A 20917-nucleotide genomic window follows, 5' to 3' on the forward strand; every position below is an offset into this window, starting at 1 on the left:
CCATGCAACACTCACCACCCCTGGGCAAAGGGCCCCACCAGCAGGCCCAAAAAAACGACAAAAATCAGCACAATCCCAGCCCATCCATGGCCTCAATGGTGTTTAAATTCAACAAAACAGTTGTATCATGCACCCATAACCAACCCTGGTCCTACTGGATACTGTGGCTACCCACAATATAATTTATTTAATTTTCTGAAAAAGTTCCAAAATTGTACTTGCAGCAACTGTAATGCCCCAAACAAACTTACTTGTGAAAGTTGATTTCTAATCCAAAAGTGATCCAAAGACAGTCAAAAAGGCCTCAAATCCAAATATCCAGCAGCACCCACAAAAAGTAATCCTTCCAGCTCCAGATCCAAATGAAAGTGACCAGGAGATGGACAAAGCACTGGGAGGAGCCTGCTGGACAGGAACAGGAAGTTGGAGACTGTGGGGCACTTCCTTCCTCCCCCCCCCCCAAAATGGACTCCTTGCAAAAAGAAAGGCCATGCAAATGTCAACCTGAGGAGTGATTCTGATAAAAATCATCATTTTCTGAAGGTTTATCCTGTTTGCTGGTGATTTTCTTGTGCGAAATTGCAAAATCTCTACTTCGCAAGTGCGAGATTGTTCCTTTCCGCCGCAACTACGTGTTCGCAATTGCGAACTCTCGCGAGATGTGCTGTGCAAGGTGGCAAGCCGCGATTACGTATTCGCGGGAGCCAAACTCCCGCGGGAACACGCAGCAAGATCCAAAATGGCGCAGCACTCTCAAAATATGATCGAGAAAAACAACTCGGCAAACGCTAAATGACGGAAAGTGAACGCCGTGCACCACGCCGCGCGCCGCAACCAAGCAAAAAATCCGCCGCGAGCGGATTCACGGATTTTCGACAAATTCGCGAGCGTTCGCGGATTGCGAATTTGCCGAAAATCCGAAAAATCCGCGAGCGGAGCGGATTTTACGCCCATACTTAGATCCAACACCGTTTTTTAGCTCATTGCACCATCCCAGTTTCAGAACCTGGCTGTATGCAAATTAGTCTGTCCCTGGCACAGTGCATCATGGGAACAGGGCAGACCAGACTACAAAAGCCAATTCTTACACTGGGAAGGAAACAAGCTTCCGGGGACCGGTTTCTGGCATTTCAGCCGTCTTCGGCCCGGCTTGCTTGAATCCTGATGGTGCAATGAGCAAGGGACTCACATCTGAGTATACCCTTCCACGGTTAGGGTGGACAAAATTATTTACAACAAGGGGTGGTGATGGACAGAGTCTCTGAATTAAGCAGAGTACTCTCACCCAGTCAAGAGATCAGGGCTAGATCCAACACCGTTTTTTAGCTCATTGCACCATCCCAGTTTCAGAACCTGGCTGTATGCAAATTAGTCTGTCCCTGGCCCAGTGCATCATGGGAACAGGGCAGACCAGACTACAAAAGCCAATTCTTACACTGGGAAGGAAACAAGCTTCCGGGGACCGGTTTCTGGCATTTCAGCCGTCTTCGGCCCGGCTTGCTTGAATCCTGATGGTGCAATGAGCAAGGGACTCACATCTGAGTATACCCTTCCACGCTTAGGGTGGACAAAATTATTTACAACAAGGGGTGGTGATGGACAGAGTCTCTCAATTAAGCAGAGTACTCTCACCCAGTCAAGAGATCAGGGCTAGATCCAACACCGTTTTTTAGCTCATTGCACCATCCCAGTTTCAGAACCTGGCTGTATGCAAATTAGTCTGTCCCTGGCCCAGTGCATCATGGGAACAGGGCAGACCAGACTACAAAAGCCAATTCTTACACTGGGAAGGAAACAAGCTTCCGGGGACCGGTTTCTGGCATTTCAGCCGTCTTCGGCCCGGCTTGCTTGAATCCTGATGGTGCAATGAGCAAGGGACTCACATCTGAGTATACCCTTCCACGCTTAGGGTGGACAAAATTATTTACAACAAGGGGTGGTGATGGACAGAGTCTCTGAATTAAGCAGAGTACTCTCACCCAGTCAAGAGATCAGGGCTAGATCCAACACCGTTTTTTAGCTCATTGCACCATCCCAGTTTCAGAACCTGGCTGTATGCAAATTAGTCTGTCCCTGGCCCAGTGCATCATGGGAACAGGGCAGACCAGACTACAAAAGCCAATTCTTACACTGGGAAGGAAACAAGCTTCTAGGGACCGGTTTCTGGCATTTCAGCCGTCTTCGGCCCGGCTTGCTTGAATCCTGATGGTGCAATGAGCAAGGGACTCACATCTGAGTATACCCTTCCACGCTTAGGGTGGACACAATTATTTACAACAAGGGGTGGTGATGGACAGAGTCTCTGAATTAAGCAGAGTACTCTCAGCCAGTCAAGAGATCAGGGCTAGATCCAACACCGTTTTTTAGCTCATTGCACCATCCCAGTTTCAGAACCTGGCTGTATGGAAATTAGTCTGTCCCTGGCCCAGTGCATCATGGGAACAGGGCAGACCAGACTACAAAAGCCAATTCTTACACTGGGAAGGAAACAAGCTTCCGGGGACCGGTTTCTGGCATTTCAGCCGTCTTCGGCCCGGCTTGCTTGAATCCTGATGATGCAATGAGCAAGGGACTCACATCTGAGTATACCCTTCCACGCTTAGGGTGGACAAAATTATTTACAACAAGGGGTGGTGATGGACAGAGTCTCTGAATTAAGCAGAGTACTCTCACCCAGTCAAGAGATCAGGGCTAGATCCAACACCGTTTTTTAGCTCATTGCACCATCCCAGTTTCAGAACCTGGCTGTATGCAAATTAGTCTGTCCCTGGCCCAGTGCATCATGGGAACAGGGCAGACCAGACTACAAAAGCCAATTCTTACACTGGGAAGGAAACAAGCTTCCGGGGACCGGTTTCTGGCATTTCAGCTGTCTTCGGCCCGGCTTGCTTGAATCCTGATGGTGCAATGAGCAAGGGACTCAGATCTGAGTATACCCTTCCACGCTTAGGGTGGACACAATTATTTACAACAAGGGGTGGTGATGGACAGAGTCTCTGAGTTAAGCAGAGTACTCTCACCCAGTCAAGAGATCAGGGCTAGATCCAACACCGTTTTTTAGCTCATTGCACCATCCCAGTTTCAGAACCTGGCTGTATGCAAATAAGCCTGTCCCTGGCCCAGTGCATCATGGGAACAGGGCAGACCAGACTACAAAAGCCAATTCTTACACTGGGAAGGAAACAAGCTTCCGGGGACCGGTTTCTGGCATTTCAGCCGTCTTCGGCCCGGCTTGCTTGAATCCTGATGGTGCAATGAGCAAGGGACTCACATCTGAGTATACCCTTCAACGCTTAGGGTGGACAAAATTATTTACAACAAGGGGTGGTGATGGACAGAGTCTCTGAATTAAGCAGAGTACTCTCACCCAGTCAAGAGATCAGGGCTAGATCCAACACCGTTTTTTAGCTCATTGCACCATCCCAGTTTCAGAACCTGGCTGTATGCAAATTAGTCTGTCCCTGGCCCAGTGCATCATGGGAACAGGGCAGACCAGACTACAAAAGCCAATTCTTACACTGGGAAGGAAACAAGCTTCCAGGGACCGGTTTCTGCATTTCAGCCGTCTTCGGCCCGGCTTGCTTGAATCCTGATGGTGCAATGAGCAAGGGACTCACATCTGAGTATACCCTTCCACGCTTAGGGTGGACAAAATTATTTACAACAAGGGGTGGTGATGGACAGAGTCTCTGAATTAAGCAGAGTACTCTCCCCCAGTCAAGAGATCAGGGCTAGATCCAACACCGTTTTTTAGCTCATTGCACCATCCCAGTTTCAGAACCTGGCTGTATGCAAATTAGTCTGTCCCTGGCCCAGTGCATCATGGGAACAGGGCAGACCAGACTACAAAAGCCAATTCTTACACTGGGAAGGAAACAAGCTTCCGGGGACCGGTTTCTGGCATTTCAGCCGTCTTCGGCCCGGCTTGCTTGAATCCTGATGGTGCAATGAGCAAGGGACTCACATCTGAGTATACCCTTCCACGCTTAGGGTGGACAAAATTATTTACAACAAGGGGTGGTGATGGACAGAGTCTCTGAATTAAGCAGAGTACTCTCACCCAGTCAAGAGATCAGGGCTAGATCCAACACCGTTTTTTAGCTCATTGCACCATCCCAGTTTCAGAACCTGGCTGTATGCAAATTAGTCTGTCCCTGGCCCAGTGCATCATGGGAACAGGGCAGACCAGACTACAAAAGCCAATTCTTACACTGGGAAGGAAACAAGCTTCCGGGGACCGGTTTCTGGCATTTCAGCTGTCTTCGGCCCGGCTTGCTTGAATCCTGATGGTGCACTGAGCAAGGGACTCACATCTGAGTATACCCTTCCACGCTTAGGGTGGACAAAATTATTTACAACAAGGGGTGGTGATGAACAGAGTATCTGAATTAAGCAGAGTACTCTCACCCAGTCAAGAGATCAGGGGTAGATCCAACACCGTTTTTTAGCTCATTGCACCATCCCAGTTTCAGAACCTGGCTGTATGCAAATTAGTCTGTCCCTGGCCCAGTGCATCATGGGAACAGGGCAGACCAGACTACAAAAGCCAATTCTTACACTGGGAAGGAAACAAGCTTCCGGGGACTGGTTTCTGGCATTTCAGCCGTCTTCGGCCCGGCTTGCTTGAATCCTGATGGTGCAATGAGCAAGGGACTCACATCTGAGTATACCCTTCCACGCTTAGGGTGGACAAAATTATTTACAACAAGGGGTGGTGATGGACAGAGTCTCTGAATTAAGCAGAGTACTCTCACCCAGTCAAGTAGCTTGTCAAAATTCAAGCAAGCCGGGCCGACGAGGCTGAAATGCCAGAAACCGGTCCCCGGTAGCTTGTCTCCTCTCTGGTGAAGAATTGGCTTGGTAGTTTGGTCTGCCCTGTTCCCATGATGCACTGGGCCAGGGACAGACTAATTTGCATATAGCCAGGTTCTGAGCTGGGATGGGGCAGTGAGCTAAATAAAGGTGATGGATCAAGCCCTGATCTTTGGACTGGGTAAGAGTGGTCTGCTTAATTCAGACACTCTGTTCATCACCACCCCCTTTTCTGAATCGTTTTTGGCCACTATAGGTGTGGCAGGGTATACTCAGACATGAGTCCCTTGCTCACTGCTCCATCAGGATTCAAGCAAGCCGGGCCGACGAGGCTGAAATGCCAGAAACCGGTCCCCGGTAGCTTGTCTCCTTTCTGGTGAAGAATTGGCTTGGTAGTTTGGTCTGCTCTGTTCCCATGATGCACTAGGCCAGGACAGACTAATTTGCATATAGCCAGGTTCTGAGCTGGGATGGGCAGTGAGCTAAATAACGGTGATGGATCAAGCCCTGATCTTTGGACTGGGTAAGAGTGGTCTGCTTAATTCAGACACTCTGTCTATCACCACCCCCTTTTCTGAATCGTTTTTGGCCACTATAGGTGTGGCAGGGTATACTCAGACATGAGTCCCTTGCTCACTGCTCCATCAGTATTCAAGCAAGCTGGGCCGACGAGGCTGAAATGCCAGAAACCGGTCCCCGGTAGCTTGTCTCCTTTCTGGTGAAGAATTGGCTTGGTAGTTTGGTCTGCCCTGTTCCCATGATGCACTGGGCCAGGGACAGACTAATTTGCATATAGCCAGGTTCTGAGCTGGGATGGGGCAGTGAGCTAAATAATGGTGATGGATCAAGCCCTGATCTTTGGACTGGGTAAGAGTGGTCTGCTTAATTCAGACACTCTGTTCATCACCACCCCCTTTTCTGAATCGTTTTTGGCCACTATAGGTGTGGCAGGGTATACTCAGACATGAGTCCCTTGCTCACTGCTCCATCAGGATTCAAGCAAGCCGGGCCGACGAGGCTGAAATGCCAGAAACCGGTCCCCGGTAGCTTGTCTCCTTTCTGGTGAAGAATTGGCTTGGTAGTTTGGTCTGCCCTGTTCCCATGATGCACTGGGCCAGGGACAGACTAATTTGCATATAGCCAGGTTCTGAGCTGGGATGGGGCAGTGAGCTAAATAACGGTGATGGATCAAGCCCTGATCTTTGGACTGGGTAAGAGTGGTCTGCTTAATTCAGACACTCTGTTCATCACCACCCCCTTTTCTGAATCGTTTTTGGCCACTATAGGTGTGGCAGGGTATACTCAGACATGAGTCCCTTGCTCACTGCTCCATCAGGATTCAAGCAAGCCGGGCCGACGAGGCTGAAATGCCAGAAACCATTCCCCGGTAGCTTGTCTCCTTTCTGGTGAAGAATTGGCTTGGTAGTTTGGTCTGCCCTGTTCCCATGATGCACTGGGCCAGGGACAGACTAATTTGCATATAGCCAGGTTCTGAGCTGGGATGGGGCAGTGAGCTAAATAACGGTGATGGATCAAGCCCTGATCTTTGGACTGGGTAAGAGTGGTCTGCTTAATTCAGACACTCTGTTCATCACCACCCCCTTTTCTGAATCGTTTTTGGCCACTATAGGTGTGGCAGGGTATACTCAGACATGAGTCCCTTGCTCACTGCTCCATCAGGATTCAAGCAAGCCGGGCCGACGAGGCTGAAATGCCAGAAACCGTTCCCCGGTAGCTTGTCTCCTTTCTGTTGAAGAATTGGCTTGGTAGTTTGGTCTGCCCTGTTCCTATGATGCACTGGGCCAGGGACAGACTAATTTGCATATAGCCAGGTTCTGAGCTGGGATGGGGCAGTGAGCTAAATAACGGTGATGGATCAAGCCCTGATCTTTGGACTGGGTAAGAGTGGTCTGCTTAATTCAGACACTCTGTTCATCACCACCCCCTTTTCTGAATCGTTTTTGGCCACTATAGGTGTGGCAGGGTATACTCAGACATGAGTCCCTTGCTCACTGCTCCATCAGGATTCAAGCAAGCCGGGCCGACGAGGCTGAAATGCCAGAAACCGGTCCCCGGTAGCTTGTCTCCTTTCTGGTGAAGAATTGGCTTGGTAGTTTGGTCTGCCCTGTTCCCATGATGCACTGGGCCAGGGACAGACTAATTTGCATATAGCCAGGTTCTGAGCTGGGATGGGGCAGTGAGCTAAATAACGGTGATGGATCAAGCCCTGATCTTTGGACTGGGTAAGAGTGGTCTGCTTAATTCAGACACTCTGTTCATCACCACCCCCTTTTCTGAATCCCTCCCCTAATAGAGCTTCATAAATAGTAGGTATAACTGGTTCAGGGACAAATGCCTTGTTTCCGACCAACAATATCCCCATTTTCTATAATAATGTTACCCAGTGGTATAGCCTTAAAGAAGGCAGCTCCCAGCCACCCTTTAATCTCAGGAGAATTAGCCATTTTGCTGCCCTTCTGGCCTTATGATAACCCCATAAAAATCTATTGCAAATCCTTTTGCCTTTGAAATACAGGAAGCTGCAAATTCTAAAGGGATTGTCCTAAACAAGTATAAGAATTTGGGTAAGATAAGTATTTTAATAACGTTACAGCGTGCGTGCAAAGAGAAATGAAAGTGGTTTAATCTTGCAAGTGTCTGATCCACACTTTTAATAATCGGCTGTATATTCAACTCTGGTATTTGCTCCACCGCTGCTGAAATTTTTATACCCAAGTAAGTTGCTGATGTTACAATCAAGATCTCTTGCGGTCTTAAAATATCTGTGTGTATGACCTAAGTTTTATCAGGATTTAATTTGTAGCCAGCAACAGAGCCAAATTGTTTTGCCAGATCATACACTGCCGGTAACATCGATCGTAAGTTAGTTGTAAAGATGGCGACGTCGTCAGCGTAGGCTAGTGTTTTGTACGAGACGCCATTAACCGTCGCCACCGCGAATTGTGGATTGGCATCTAACTTACAGAGTAAAGGATCAATATAAATTGAAAATAATAGCAGCGAGCAAGTACACCGTTGTTGTGTATCTCTGCTAATAGACAATGGTCTAGATTCTTGCCCGGAAATTCGACCACTAGCCTCAGGTGAGATATACAATGCCTGTAAAACAGTGATGAAATCCTGCTGGAACCCTTTGGTCTTTAGCATCAGCCAAAGAAACCCCCAGGAGACCCTGTTGAATGCTTTCTCTGCATCCAACAGGATCATCCCCTGGGGCGACTTGGAGGCCTGAGTCCATCAAACAAGGCTATTGCCCGTCTGACGTGGTCAGATGTGTCTCGCCCCTGGATAAAGCTGTGCTGACGAATAGACGCTAGAGTAGCAATAACCTTTCCGAGCCTCAAAGCTGCTATTTTTGAGTATATATTGCTGTCTGCACAGATCAGAGAGATGGAGCTGTACGATGAAGAATTAAGTTCAGGCTTGTCCTTTTTTTTAGAGACTACAATAGTTGTTCATGGTTCCATGAGTCAGGATTCTGGCCCTTCTGTGCTCTTAAAAATAGGAATTCGAGCTCTCCAAGGATACTCTGCCTAAATGTACGAAAGACTTCTAGAGGTATTGATTCCGGGCCAGCGGCCTTGCCTACCACCAGCGAAGTAATGGCCAGTTCAATTTCCTCTTGCAAGATCGGGGCAGACAGCATGTCCCTCTGCTCCTGAGTAATCTGGGAGGTTACATAATCCCCGAGAAAATCCTCTCCTGAAATAGTTGGGCCATCTTTCTCAGTAGAGTAGAACCCCTGATAGAATTCCTGAAAAACTTCCACGACCTCAGCTGGGAGATCCTGAATCTGGCCCCTTTGATCTTTTATCCGGCAAATTCTATTCGAGACCGCTCTTTGCTGTATGCGCTTAGCTAATAATCTACCAGTATTCTCTCCGAATTCGTGGAGATCCGCCCGATGTTGCTGGTATTTAATAGCTAGTTCCTCCCCAAAATCTTGATAAATCTTAGTTCTTGTGGCCGCGATTTTTCTCTGACATTCGTCTCCTTTCTGCTGATCCCCAATTACCTGAATAAGTTCTTCCTCTGCCTCACGTAGCTGGCCTACCCAATCAGTAATCTTCTCCTTTATCTTCCTCTGTTGGTATAAGGAAAAGCTAAGGCTCTCCCCCCTCACTGCTGCCTTGAAGGTGTCCCAAACTGTTAGCTCGGATGCAGTGCCCTTGTTCCTCCCAAAAAACTCCACAATCCAGTTCGCCATATGTGCAACGTATTGCGGATCAAGCAATAATTTCCTGTCAAATGTCCAAGTTTCCCCTATTTGAGGCAAGTTCCCTACTGGGAGTTGAAACACTAGTGGATTGTGATCCGATATCAGTCTGGGAAAAAGCTCGCACCTAGATGTTCCTATTATTAAATTGGACAGAAAAATATCATCTAAGCGTTCAAATTTTTCATGGGGGGGCATAGAAATACGTATAACCTAACCCCGCTTGACTTCCAATTTGCCAGATGTTGACCAACCTATGCTCCTGGCACAACATCTGTAAGGCCTTGAAGGACTTAACCATCCTGCCAGAATAAGGGGTATTACTGTGAAGATTGAAGTGGGCGTCTAAATGGATATTGAAATCCCCTCAGAACACTATAAAGGGAGGCCACAAAGACAGTTAAATATTTTAAAAGTCAAAACTCGTAGGGTCATCTAGATTAGACCCATAGAGGGAGCATAAAGTATAAACTGTTCCCCTTCTACCTGCTTCTAAAATTACCCACCTCCCTAATTTATCTTCCTTAACTCGATTACAAGTTACAGTACCATGCCTTGCCAGTATTGCTACCCCTCGAGTATTAGTAGCTTGCCGGGTATATGCAAGGAGATCAATGCCCAGATCTTTTAGCCAGCTACGAATATTCCAGCAAATGTGAGTTTTCTGAAGGCATAATACAACACTCTGCATATGCCTAATAAGTTTTGCAGGTATCCCCCTCTTTTTCCTGTCATTCAGGCCACAACAATTTAATGAGCAAACTCTAATAGATGTGGTCCTATCCGCCATAGCTACCAACTCCTACTGATATACCATGATAGCATGAGATCTTCTCTACTGAAAAACCTGAAAGAACAGAAAATCTAGCTGAGTATTGAATATTGTCAGAACTGCTGTATTTGTCATAGCTGAAAGAATAAATAAATGCTTGCGAGCCCCCCACCCTCACCCCCCTTGGCCCCCCACCCTGTAGCCACTCTCTAAGTGTGCTTTCCTCCTACCTCAGCCCCCCTACCCCCCACCGCATAAGGCTTGGGGACCAACTGTCCCTGGTGATGCTGAGCTAGCCAACCCACCCCTCCAGGGGCCTAGACCTGTGTTCCTTAAATGTGTATTCCAATAGGCTCAAAAAAGACAAAAGCTATTGAGAACACCGAAAAGGAAAAAAAAAGAAAATGGAATAAACATTGGAGAAGAGCCCTAACAAGTAACATACTTAAGGCATGTAAACAAAAAAGCAAGATGGTCTGACCAAAAAACAATGAAGTCGAATTCAATGACAGTAGGAGTTCTTTGGCCGGGATTTCCGATTGAAAGTATTGGGTACGGCCCGGAGAGACCACCTTCAGTTTTGCAGGATTTACGAGTAAAGTTTGATCCCCTTTTGATTGAAATTCAGGAATTAATTGACGGAGGAGCCACCGCTTTTCAACAGTTTTTTGACATTAATCAGGTCGGACAAAGAAATCACAGCCCTTTCCTGCCCTTTTCCGATCTGGTCTGGCAAGATTGTATGGAGATTCCATGGCCAAAAAATTGTTCAGAGAAATTAAGATCGCACGTGGGCGGTTATCGGATTGTCCTCCTGCTCTCCTCTGATTAAAAGGGAAGCAATGAGCATGTTGAATCTGAGTCTTTCAGTCCCGTTGAAACAGGTCTGGAAAGGTCTCTCCAAATAAGTCAATCACAAACTGATGGATGTCAGACCCTTCCTTCCCCTCCCGAATGCCCAAAATTTGCAAATTGTTACACCTAGCGCGATTATCAAGATCAGTCAATTTCAGCAAAGTATCATCACTAAGGGACTGCATTAAGTCTGTCTTCCTCTTCTAGTTCAAGTTCAAGTTCAGAGATTTGTATAGCGCACTACTCACCCAGAGGGTCTCAAGGCGCTTGGGGGAGGGGGGTGAATTTACTTATCGAATATCCAAGTTTTTAGTTGTTTTCTGAAGGAGAGGTGGTTCTGAGTAAGGCGGAGGTGGGTGGGGAGAGAATTCCAGGTCTTGGCCGCTAGGTAGGAGAAGGATCTGCCCCCCATGGTGGATTTACGGATGCGTGGGATAGCGGCGAGGGCTTGATTGGATGATCGTAGTTGGCGGGTGGGGGTGTAGAAGGTTAGTCGTGTGTTGAGGCATTCAGGTCCAAGGTCGTAGAGGGCTTTGTGTGCGTGGGTGAGGAGACAAAACGTTATTCTCTTGTTGACGGGGAGCCAGTGGAGGTCTTTCAGGTGACCGGAAATGTGAGCTTGACGAGGAATATCCAGTATGATTCTGGCTGAAGCATTTTGGATGCGTTGGAGTTTTTTCTGTAGTTTGGCTGTGGTTCCGGCGTAAAGGGTGTTTCCGTAATCTAGACGGCTGGTGACCAGGGCGTGGGTGACCGTCTTTCTAGTTTCGGTGGGGATCCAAAGGAAGACTTTTTTGAGCATGCGTAGGATGTTGAAGCAGGATGACGAGACGGCGTTGACTTGTCTGGACATCGAGAGAGAGGAGTCTAGGATGAAGCCCAGGTTGCGTGCGTGATCCGTAGGTGTAGGTGCGGTTCCCAGGGCAGGTGGCCAGCAAGAGTTGTCCCAGGCAGAGGGGGATGTGCCTAAGATGAGGACTTGTCCGAGTTTAGTTTTAAATAGCTGTTCTTCATCCACTCGGCTACATCTTTCATTCCTTCGAGAAGGTTGGTTTTGGCGGTGTTTGGGTCTTTGGTGAGGGAGAGGATTAGCTGGGTGTCGTCTGCGTAGGAGATGATGTTGAGGTTGTGTTGGCGTGCGATGGATGCTAGGGGGCTCATGTATACGTTGAAGAGGGTGGGGCTGAGTGATGATCCTTGGGGTACGCCGCAGATGACTTCGGTGGCCTCTGATCTGAAAGGGGGAAGGCAGACTCTCTGCGTTCTTCCGGCGAGGAACGAGATGATCCAGTCCAATGTTTTTCCTTGTATTCCGACATTGTTGAGACGTTGTATGAGGGTGCTGTGGCAGACTGTGTCGAAGGCTGCGGAGAGGTCAAGTAGGATGAGGGCTACCGTTTCTCCGTTGTCCAGTAGTGTTCTAATGTCGTCTGTTGCTGCGATGAGGGAGGTCTCGGTGCTGTGTTTGGTTCGGAAGCCGGACTGTGAGGAGTCAAGGGATTTGTTGGATTCAAGGAAGGCGACGAGCTGACTGTTGACGGCTTTCTCTATGACTTTGGCGGGGAATGGGAGGAGCGAGATGGGGCAGTAGATCTTAAGTTCAGTGGGGTCAGCTGTGGGTTTCTTCAGAAGGGCGCTGAGTTCGGCATGTTTTCAGTTTTCCGGGAAGGTAGCGGAGTTGAAGGAGCAGTTGATGACATCGCGGAGATGGGGTGCGATGATGGAGTCTGCTTTGTTGAAAATGTGGTGGGGGCAAGGGTCGGTTGGTGATCCTGAGTGGATGGAGTTCATCAGGCGGATGGTGTCTTCGGTGGTGATTGTGTTCCAGGCATAGAGGTTGTTAGATTGCGGTTTTGGTTCGGGGTGGGTGAGGTGGGCTGGTCTTTAGATTGGTTTTTGAAGCTGTTATGTATGTCGGCGATTTTGTTGTAGAAAAATGAGGATAGAGAGTCGCAGAGCTCTTGGGAGGGGGTGATGTCGTTGGAGCCGGCGTTGGGGTTGGTAAATTCTTTGACGATGTTGAATAGTTCCTTGCTGTTTTGGGCTTTGTTGTCAAGTCGATCCTTGAATGCTGATTTCTTGGAGGATCGGATGAGTTGGTGGTGTTTGCGGGTGGCGTTCTTGAGGGAGGCCATGTTGTCGATGGTTGGGTTTTTTCTCCAGGTTTTCTCGAGGGTGCGACAGAGCTTTTTGGATTTCTTAAGGTCGTCGTTGAACCAGGGGGATTTTTTTGTTGCCTTGCTTGATTTGATGGTTTTTCAGGGGTGCTAGTTCGTCAGCGCTGTGGGTGATCCAATGTGTGAGGTTGGTGGCTGCTTGGTTTGGGTCCGATGATTTGGCAGGGGGGTTTTGGTGAAGCGATGTGAGAAGTTGGTCTGTGGTAATTTTGTTCCTGTTTCTTCGGGGGATAGGTTGTGGGTGGTTGTGGGTCGAGGTCTTTTTGTAGTTGAAGTGAACGCAGCTGTGGTCTGTCCAATGGAGAGTAGTGGTGTGATCGAAGGAGATGTGCTTGCTGGAGGTGAAGATTGGGTCGAGCGTGTGTCCGGCAAGATGGGTGGGGGTGTCAACAAGTTGTTTGAGTCCGAGATTGCCCAGGTTGTCTAGAAGGTTGGCGGTGTTGCTATCGTTCTTCTTTTCCAGGTGGAAGTTCAGGTCTCCCAGAAGGATGTAGTTTTCGGAGGGGAGGGCATGTGGGCTGATAAAGTCAGAGATATCTTCGCTAAATTTTGTGCGTGGTCCTGCTGGTCTGTAGGTGAGGGTGCCTCTGAGTGTGGTCTTGGGGTCGGTGTGGATCTGGAAGTGAAGGTGTTCGGTAGCTGCGAGGTGATCGTCGGAGCTGGTCGTGATGCGGATGGTGCTCTTATGGACGATGGCGATGCCTCCTCCTGTTTGGTTGGTGCGGTCCTTCCGGATGATCTTGTATCCGTCCGGTATGGCTATGGCGATGTCTGGAGCTGAAGAGGCGTTCATCCAGGTTTCTGTGAGGAAGGCGACGTCCGGAGATGTGGTGTCGAGGAGGTTCCAGAGTTCAATGGAGTGTTTGTGGATCGAGCGGGTGTTGAGGAGGATGCATTTCAGGTAGTCGTTGTCGGGGCACTGTTTGGAGTTAGTGGGTTTGGTGTGGGTTCTGATACAGTCGAATTTGCAGGAGTGGCAGGTGAAGGGTCCATGGGTGTGTCCTGGGGCGGCTTGGTAGCAGTGTGGTGACCGGCTGGGGTTAGGAGCTGAGAGGGTAGCGGCGTCGTAGGTAATGCGGGTGGGATGGGATTTGCTGGGGGCAGGGGGTCTGGCGCTGGGCGCGGTCCAGGCGCGGACGGGCGTAGACGGGCTTACCTTTGGCGCACCTTCGGCGCGCATGGGGCGCAACCGCTGCACGTGAACGCTGCGCGCAAATGCATCTGTCATAAATGGATAGTGGAAGGGGAGGGGCGAGGGAGGGTCAGCTGGGGGCGGGAGCGGGGTGGAGATACGGGCTAAGAAACACGACAACAACAAAATGGCTGCAACAGATAGAAAGCGAAACTGGGCCAGACTGGGGCACAAACAGAGGCACAATCGGGCATAAAGCACTTTAAACAAATAATGCGATCAGAGCAATGCAAAAACTAAAATATGAAGCACTACAGATGGCAATCTCACAATGCAGGCAGCGGCAGCAATGCAGGGGTATAATAGCGCTATTAAATGGCAGCAGAGCAAGCGGAGCGCAGACGCGGTGGTTGAGTCAGCTGGAAGGCGCTACGATACCGCAAATCAGATTCAAAGCGCTCTTGATTCACCAAGCCTTGGGAGCGTGGGGAGCGACCTCTTCTGAGCGAGTCAGGAGAGTCACCTCCGAGCTTAGCTCGTCCTCCAATTGAGAGTTCCTGGTTTCAGCCTCTCCAATTCTGGTATCAAAGTCAGTGCAAGTCTTAGCAATTCTGTGAATGGAAGTTTGTAATTTTGTACAGGCACCTTGTGTCCGGGAGCTCTCTGCCCTTGTTTCCTCTTGATGAGCCATAATCACTTGATAGATCGTTGAGAGCATGATCTCCTCGGTGCAGACGGGCATAGTGCTAGGATCAGCCAGAGGCTCTCCCTTTCCCTCATTGACTGTCTCACCCAGGTTTGGCGAGTAAGAATAATCCCCGGTCATACTGCCAATAACCCCCTCTTCCCTATTAACTAGAGCAGGGAGGACAGGAAGTTTCTTAGTAGTGTCAGAATTGAGCAAGTACCTATCACTGTCTTCCTCCCAGTGTAGGCTTCTCCTATCACTCCCTTCCCCTGCCCAGTCTTTATCCTGGCAGTCCTCTTCAGAAGAGTTTGAATGATCTGATAATGAAAAAACATATCGGTAACATCCTCCTCTCTGCAGATTAATTCATTGCCTCCTCCCACACCTGTCAGGTTGATGAGTGGGGTGGTGTCCACAACACAATTTACCAGACCTTCAGGTGAGTGAACTCCATTTCCCAACATGCATTGGAGTTGCTGTCTTTGAATTGCGGACTCTATTCCTGACAATGAAAGGGGCCTCTCAGTGTGATCAGTCTCCCCAGGATTCTAAGCCGAATTATCAATAGCAACAACAGTCTTCATAGTGGCGGTAATCATGCAGACAGCATTGGGGTGACCTGAAGCCTCCAGCTCCGCTCTCCCCTGGATTAGGCCTCCAGCAGCCCCATCCACGCTGGGTTCCCGGGTCAATGGCGTATGCCTGCTCATTGTCATCTGTGTTGAAGGATCAGAGGATTTTATTTTACCCTTAGGGGATGCCACCATGCTGCTGGAGGAATTTCCAGCCGCTTTGCTCTTCCCTGACCGAGCTTTAAACATCGCTGGTAAAGTTTGCTCGCCGTGTGTTACTGCCTCGTTCTTTGCTGGTTTCTGCGGCTCACCTGGACCCTGCATCTCTATTCCGGGCCGGCTGCCCATGGTCACAGAGCCTCCTCCATCCGTGGAAGCAGCAGGAGCCGGTTTCCCCACACTTTCCAGGCCCATCTGCATTCCGCGCCCCCTGATGCCCTTGCTGCCTGTCTTCGGCAGCATAGCTGTGTCTCCGAGGTCAAGCGAGGAAGACAAGGAAATCACTAATCGATGGCGATCTCGAGACGCCAATAGACAGGGGAGCGGCACCCCCCACAGCCAATATCACGACTTCCAGAGCATGCAGACCGTCCGGGTGCAGGGCCCACAGACGATGCGACAGTGAGCTGTAAGTAGAAAATGTCTATTCCATAAACCTGATTATTTCAACATGTACATCGTTCAAAATTGCTTTCGAAAGTAGGTCTAGGCTCGAGAAAGTAGGAGAGCAGATCACTCGACCGTCTGACCGGTCGCCATCTTGCCTTCACAAAAAAAAGTGGGGACACAGAGCGTTTCATCTTAAAATGATAAGCAGGATCCAACCCAAACAAGGAAGGAGCTAGTTATGACTAAAACAGAGCAAAATTTAAGATTGGGGTTCCGAGATGACACTCAGACCAATAATATGGAATTATCACAACAGCTATCAAGAGGGAACGAGAATACAACTTGAGTGTCAGGGAAAAACAAAGACACAAAGTGACCGTCCGCAAAACACCCATGCAGGTAACAATTTAGGAACCAGTATAAGCAGTCTTATCCAACCAAGACTCTCTGCATACAGGGGGACCCTCTACCGAGCAAACAGAGGTGTAATACAGTGAAGGAACTACTAACAACAAATTCATCCCCGAGTATGAATCCCGGGGAAGAGTGGACACATTAAATTGAGGGAATATAATGCAGCTCCTTCATTCTATCACAAACCTTGAAAGTATTAGCCCTGCAGACCTCCTCTCTATAGAATCTAACAGCCTGCAAAGCCCAGAAACAACTAAAAAAAGATGGATCTTCAGCGAGGTAGTCAATAAAATCAAGAAAGAAGAAAACACGTTTAAATATTGGGGGATAATAATGGAATTTGAATCAAAGCCACCTTACCTGACACCTTTTTTAAACACCTGCACTAACGGGCCACCTAAAATTACTAGCTCAGCATTAAAAAAGAGCAAGGAGCAGCACTCCTGGAACATACACCTCTTGCACAAAGGCATTTGCCTTGAATAAAGACTCTAGGGAATCATGTACTGCCTCACTAGCCACATCACAAAGCTGGATGCAAATATGGTGAACAATTATAATGGAGCAAACAAATTGACCAGGAGAGTGCAGTTTGCTGGCAGTCCTGGCAGAGACAAGGAAAATCAGCATATGTACTTGGAACATCAATGGCTTAGCCAGCAAAATCGAGGATCACAAGGTATTAAGTTACCTAAAAACATTTGACATGATACTGCTCCAAGAAACCTTGGAGGACAAGGCTTTTGACCTTCAGGGTTATACCTCCTACTGCGTTCCAGCAACAAGGGGCTCTGTCTTTGGTCGTAGCTCGGGGGCCTAATGATTTTGGCATCAATAACCAAAATAGGAGAAATTACACCTATAGAGGTCCAAATCACACCTCTAAGTTTTATTCAAGCAGTTTGAGTTTAATAAGGTACGTCAAGAAGTTATAATAATTAACATCTACATGCACCCTAAACAAAAACTGAAAGGAGCTAATTGAAGAAATAAAAGGGATTATGGATGAGCAAGACACTGATAACATCATCCTGGCAGGTAACTTTAACATGCACCTTATAAGTTCCGGAGCAGACGAAGCCCCCGTGCAAGACCTTACTGTCACATGGTAAATACTAAACCAGGGCTCTCCAAAAATCGAGAAATCTACAAAATGCTGAAAACATCTGCTCCAGCAACTTAAATATCTCAATCTAAGAGCAGTGAATGGCTGCTTTCATGGGGAATAACCAAGCAGGCCGCTACGTTTCACTCATCAAAAATATCTTCCCACCTAGACTTTACGGTCATAACCTTAAATATGTTTAGTAAAATTGCAACCTTTAGAATAGGTGACAAGGAATATAGCGATCACTTACCCCAGGAAATGACGTTAAAAGCTAATACAGCTTTCACGTTATAATCCTGCGAAATGACTAATGTAGAAGGTGCCTCAAATCTCAAGCAACTATGGTGTAACCCCAGTAACATTGACGTAATATCAGCCACCGCTAAAGCATCATATACCCAAGGGGTAGGTACCCCAATTCAACCAGTTGAAGCATGGGAAAGCTTTATTGCAACCTTAGGTGGAAAACTATCGAAGGGGGCAGTGAAAAAGTCACATCAACTGGGTGATGACTCGACAAGGCTAATAATTAGCCCAGAATCTAAAGAACTTAAACGTACCACAAATCAAACACTTGAACAGTTACACAAAACTCCATTAAACCAGGATCTGCAAAATACCCTTCGGAAAATGCAGGCACTAATAAAAAGGAAGAAATGGGAAAGGAAAAGATCAAAGAATGATGAATTATGGGCAAGCTGCTCTTCGGAGCTAAGGAAAAAAACAGTGCCAGGTTCTGGCAAACAATTAACAGAATTAAGTATCCAAATCATCTTTTAATAAACTCCAACTTAACGGAGGGAGTTTGGGTTGGATATCTTTTCAACCTTTTTAACAACATAGTTGAAAATAACAATGTGGTGGACAAGGAAAAGGGAACTTCATTAGCGAATAGCGGCGATGTGAGCAGGGAAAGTACGGGGCAAAACCCCACTCCAGTAGAGCAATATGATCCACACAGAAGTAAGAAATATTACCGGGAGTGAGACTTGGCAGTAGGCCTACATTTTTCATCCTCCACCAAATAGGAATGCCATGGTCCAACATCAACTCAGATAGAGAGGCAAATAGCCAGGGACAGACCTACAGGAGCCCCAGACCCCAACTGCATTCCACCAATGCCGTATAGGCATGACGTGGAATTTTGGAGTAAAGCCCTATCATTGGTCTTCTAAGTTATAAAGGATAAAAGGATACAACAACAATTCCAGAGTCCTGGAAAGGACCAATTATTAGTCCAATCTTTAAACAGGGCGACAGAAAAGCCCCAAACAATTACCGACTAATTGCTCTCATTGACGTAGAGGCAAAGTACTACACAGGAACAATTCTGGATGAACTATCAACCTGTGCATCTGAAAACTCCATCATTCGAATCAATCAAACAGGGTTTTGCCGGGGTCAAGGAACTACAACAAACATCATGCCATTAACTTTGTTAATGGATGCAGCTAAAGAGGCAAAAACCTCCTTATTTTTCTGTTTTATTGATTATACTGCTGCCTTCGTTCATGTGGATCGTGCCAAACTCTGACAAAAATTTGAAAATTGGGGGATACCGTAACTACTCTTGGACCAGCTGAAATTATTGCATACAGACACCTGGATTAAGATCAAATTAGGAGCAGCAACATACTTCTCCAAACATATCCCGACCTCTAAAGGGTTAAAACAAGGTTGCGTACTACCACATTTATTATTCAATCTCTTCCTAGCAGATTTACCAGGGGAATTGGATAAGTGTTCATCTCATGCTCCAAAACTGGGGAATATACCGCTTTCAAATTCCCTATATATGCGGATGATTTAGTGCTGATAAGTCGACCCCTATTAGCCTTCAGCAGTCTCATCAGTGTCAATACACATCTGAATGCCCTTCCAATGACAGCAGCCTGACTTGGCCTAGACAACGGTCCGTTCAGGAAGCTGAGGGGGAGCTAGAGAGCAGTTTTTTTTGTGACCTCCAGATCGTCAGCGAGCTGCAACCTCCAGCGTGTGCTGTGTTCCGAGCCGAGCCGAGCCGAGCAAAACAAGCCAAGCCCAGCCACAAACCCCGGGCTTCAGGACCTGAGCCTCGGAGGGCTCCCGGCACCAGCTCCGGCACCGGCATCAGCATCGGCATTAGCACCGGCACCAAGCTCGTTTTGTCCGTGGGAGACGGGGGGCCGCGAAAGCTGAAAGCTGCGGGCGGATGAGGCGAGGCGAGGGAGCCGAGGGGGGCACTTGCTAGCCATCACAGACTCGGCAGCAGCAAGGGACCTCCCCTCCGCCAGGGTCTCCCCCTGCACCCCATCCATGACTGTGTGTCGGGGCCGGAGAGGAGACACGGCAGCGGAGCTGAATTTACGGTGAGCGCAAAGGGGGCAGCGCAGTGAAATCTTTTAATCTGAATAGCAAAGCAAAGCGGTGAAGTGTGAGACAAGCCGCTACCTGCTTCAGCTGACTTGCCCTCTCCCGCTCCTTTGCCCTCGCTCTCAGTCATATGAGGTGAGATAAGGAGTATGCAATGGATTGGTGAAGGTGGCGAATAAGGGCAGGAGGAGCAGAGAACAAAGGTGCCACCCATGCGGCACAGGGTCAGACTGATTTGCATATAGCCATGTCTGAACTGGGGTGGCAGAGTGGGCTAAAGAACGGTGATGGATCAAACCCAGATCTTTTGACTGGGTGTGAGTGTTTGATTGGTTCAGATGCTCCGTCCATCACCACCCCCTTTTGTACCGCTTTGGCCGCCATAAGTGTGGCAGGGTATGCTCAGACGTGAGTCCCTTGCTCACTTTGCCACTGGATTCAAGCAAGCCGGGCTGAAGACGGCTGGAATGCCAGAAACCGGTCCTCAGAAGCTTGTTTCCGGTCCAGGGAAGGCATGGCTTGGCAGTTCAGGCTGGACTGTTCCCATGAGGCACAGGGTCAGACTGATTTGCATATAGCCATGTCTGAACTGGGGTGGCAGAGTGGGCTAAAGAACGTTGATGGATCAAACCCAGATCTTTTGACTGGGTGTGAGTGTTTGATTGGTTCAGATGCTCCGTCCATCACCACCCCCTTTTGTACAGCAGCTCTGACTTCAGCAAGGCGTCATTACTGTGGAGGGTTGGGAGTAAGCTTGGATATCCCAGTACCCAGTACCCTGTGAGCATCTTTGTCAGTTGGTGAAGCGAAAGGAGAGGAGGCGCTGAGATACTGAGGCAGGTTTTGCAGAGAAGGCTCGGTGGTGGAAGAGCCGCGACAGTTTGAGAACCCATTGACAGGCATTAGGCAGCAGTAGCCAGAGGCTTGTAGCAGGAACGTCGACCGTTAAAAGCCTCACCAGACCTGTTAACTGCCAAGCACCAGTCAGATCGCCCGACCCCCTGAGGCTGTGCAGGAAGGCATTACTTTAAACCACATTCTCCAGGCCGCTGGTCAATGGGTGCCAACGGACGCGATCTTGACGCCCGGACTGCCCTGGTGATATGAGATCAGGACGCGTTCGTGGATGCCCCACGAATAAAGGGGGGGAAAATAAACGCACGAATAAAGGCAAAAGATCGCCGAAAGC

Source organism: Lissotriton helveticus, chromosome 7 (assembly GCF_964261635.1).
Source record: "Lissotriton helveticus chromosome 7, aLisHel1.1, whole genome shotgun sequence".
NCBI lineage: Eukaryota > Metazoa > Chordata > Amphibia > Caudata > Salamandridae > Lissotriton > Lissotriton helveticus.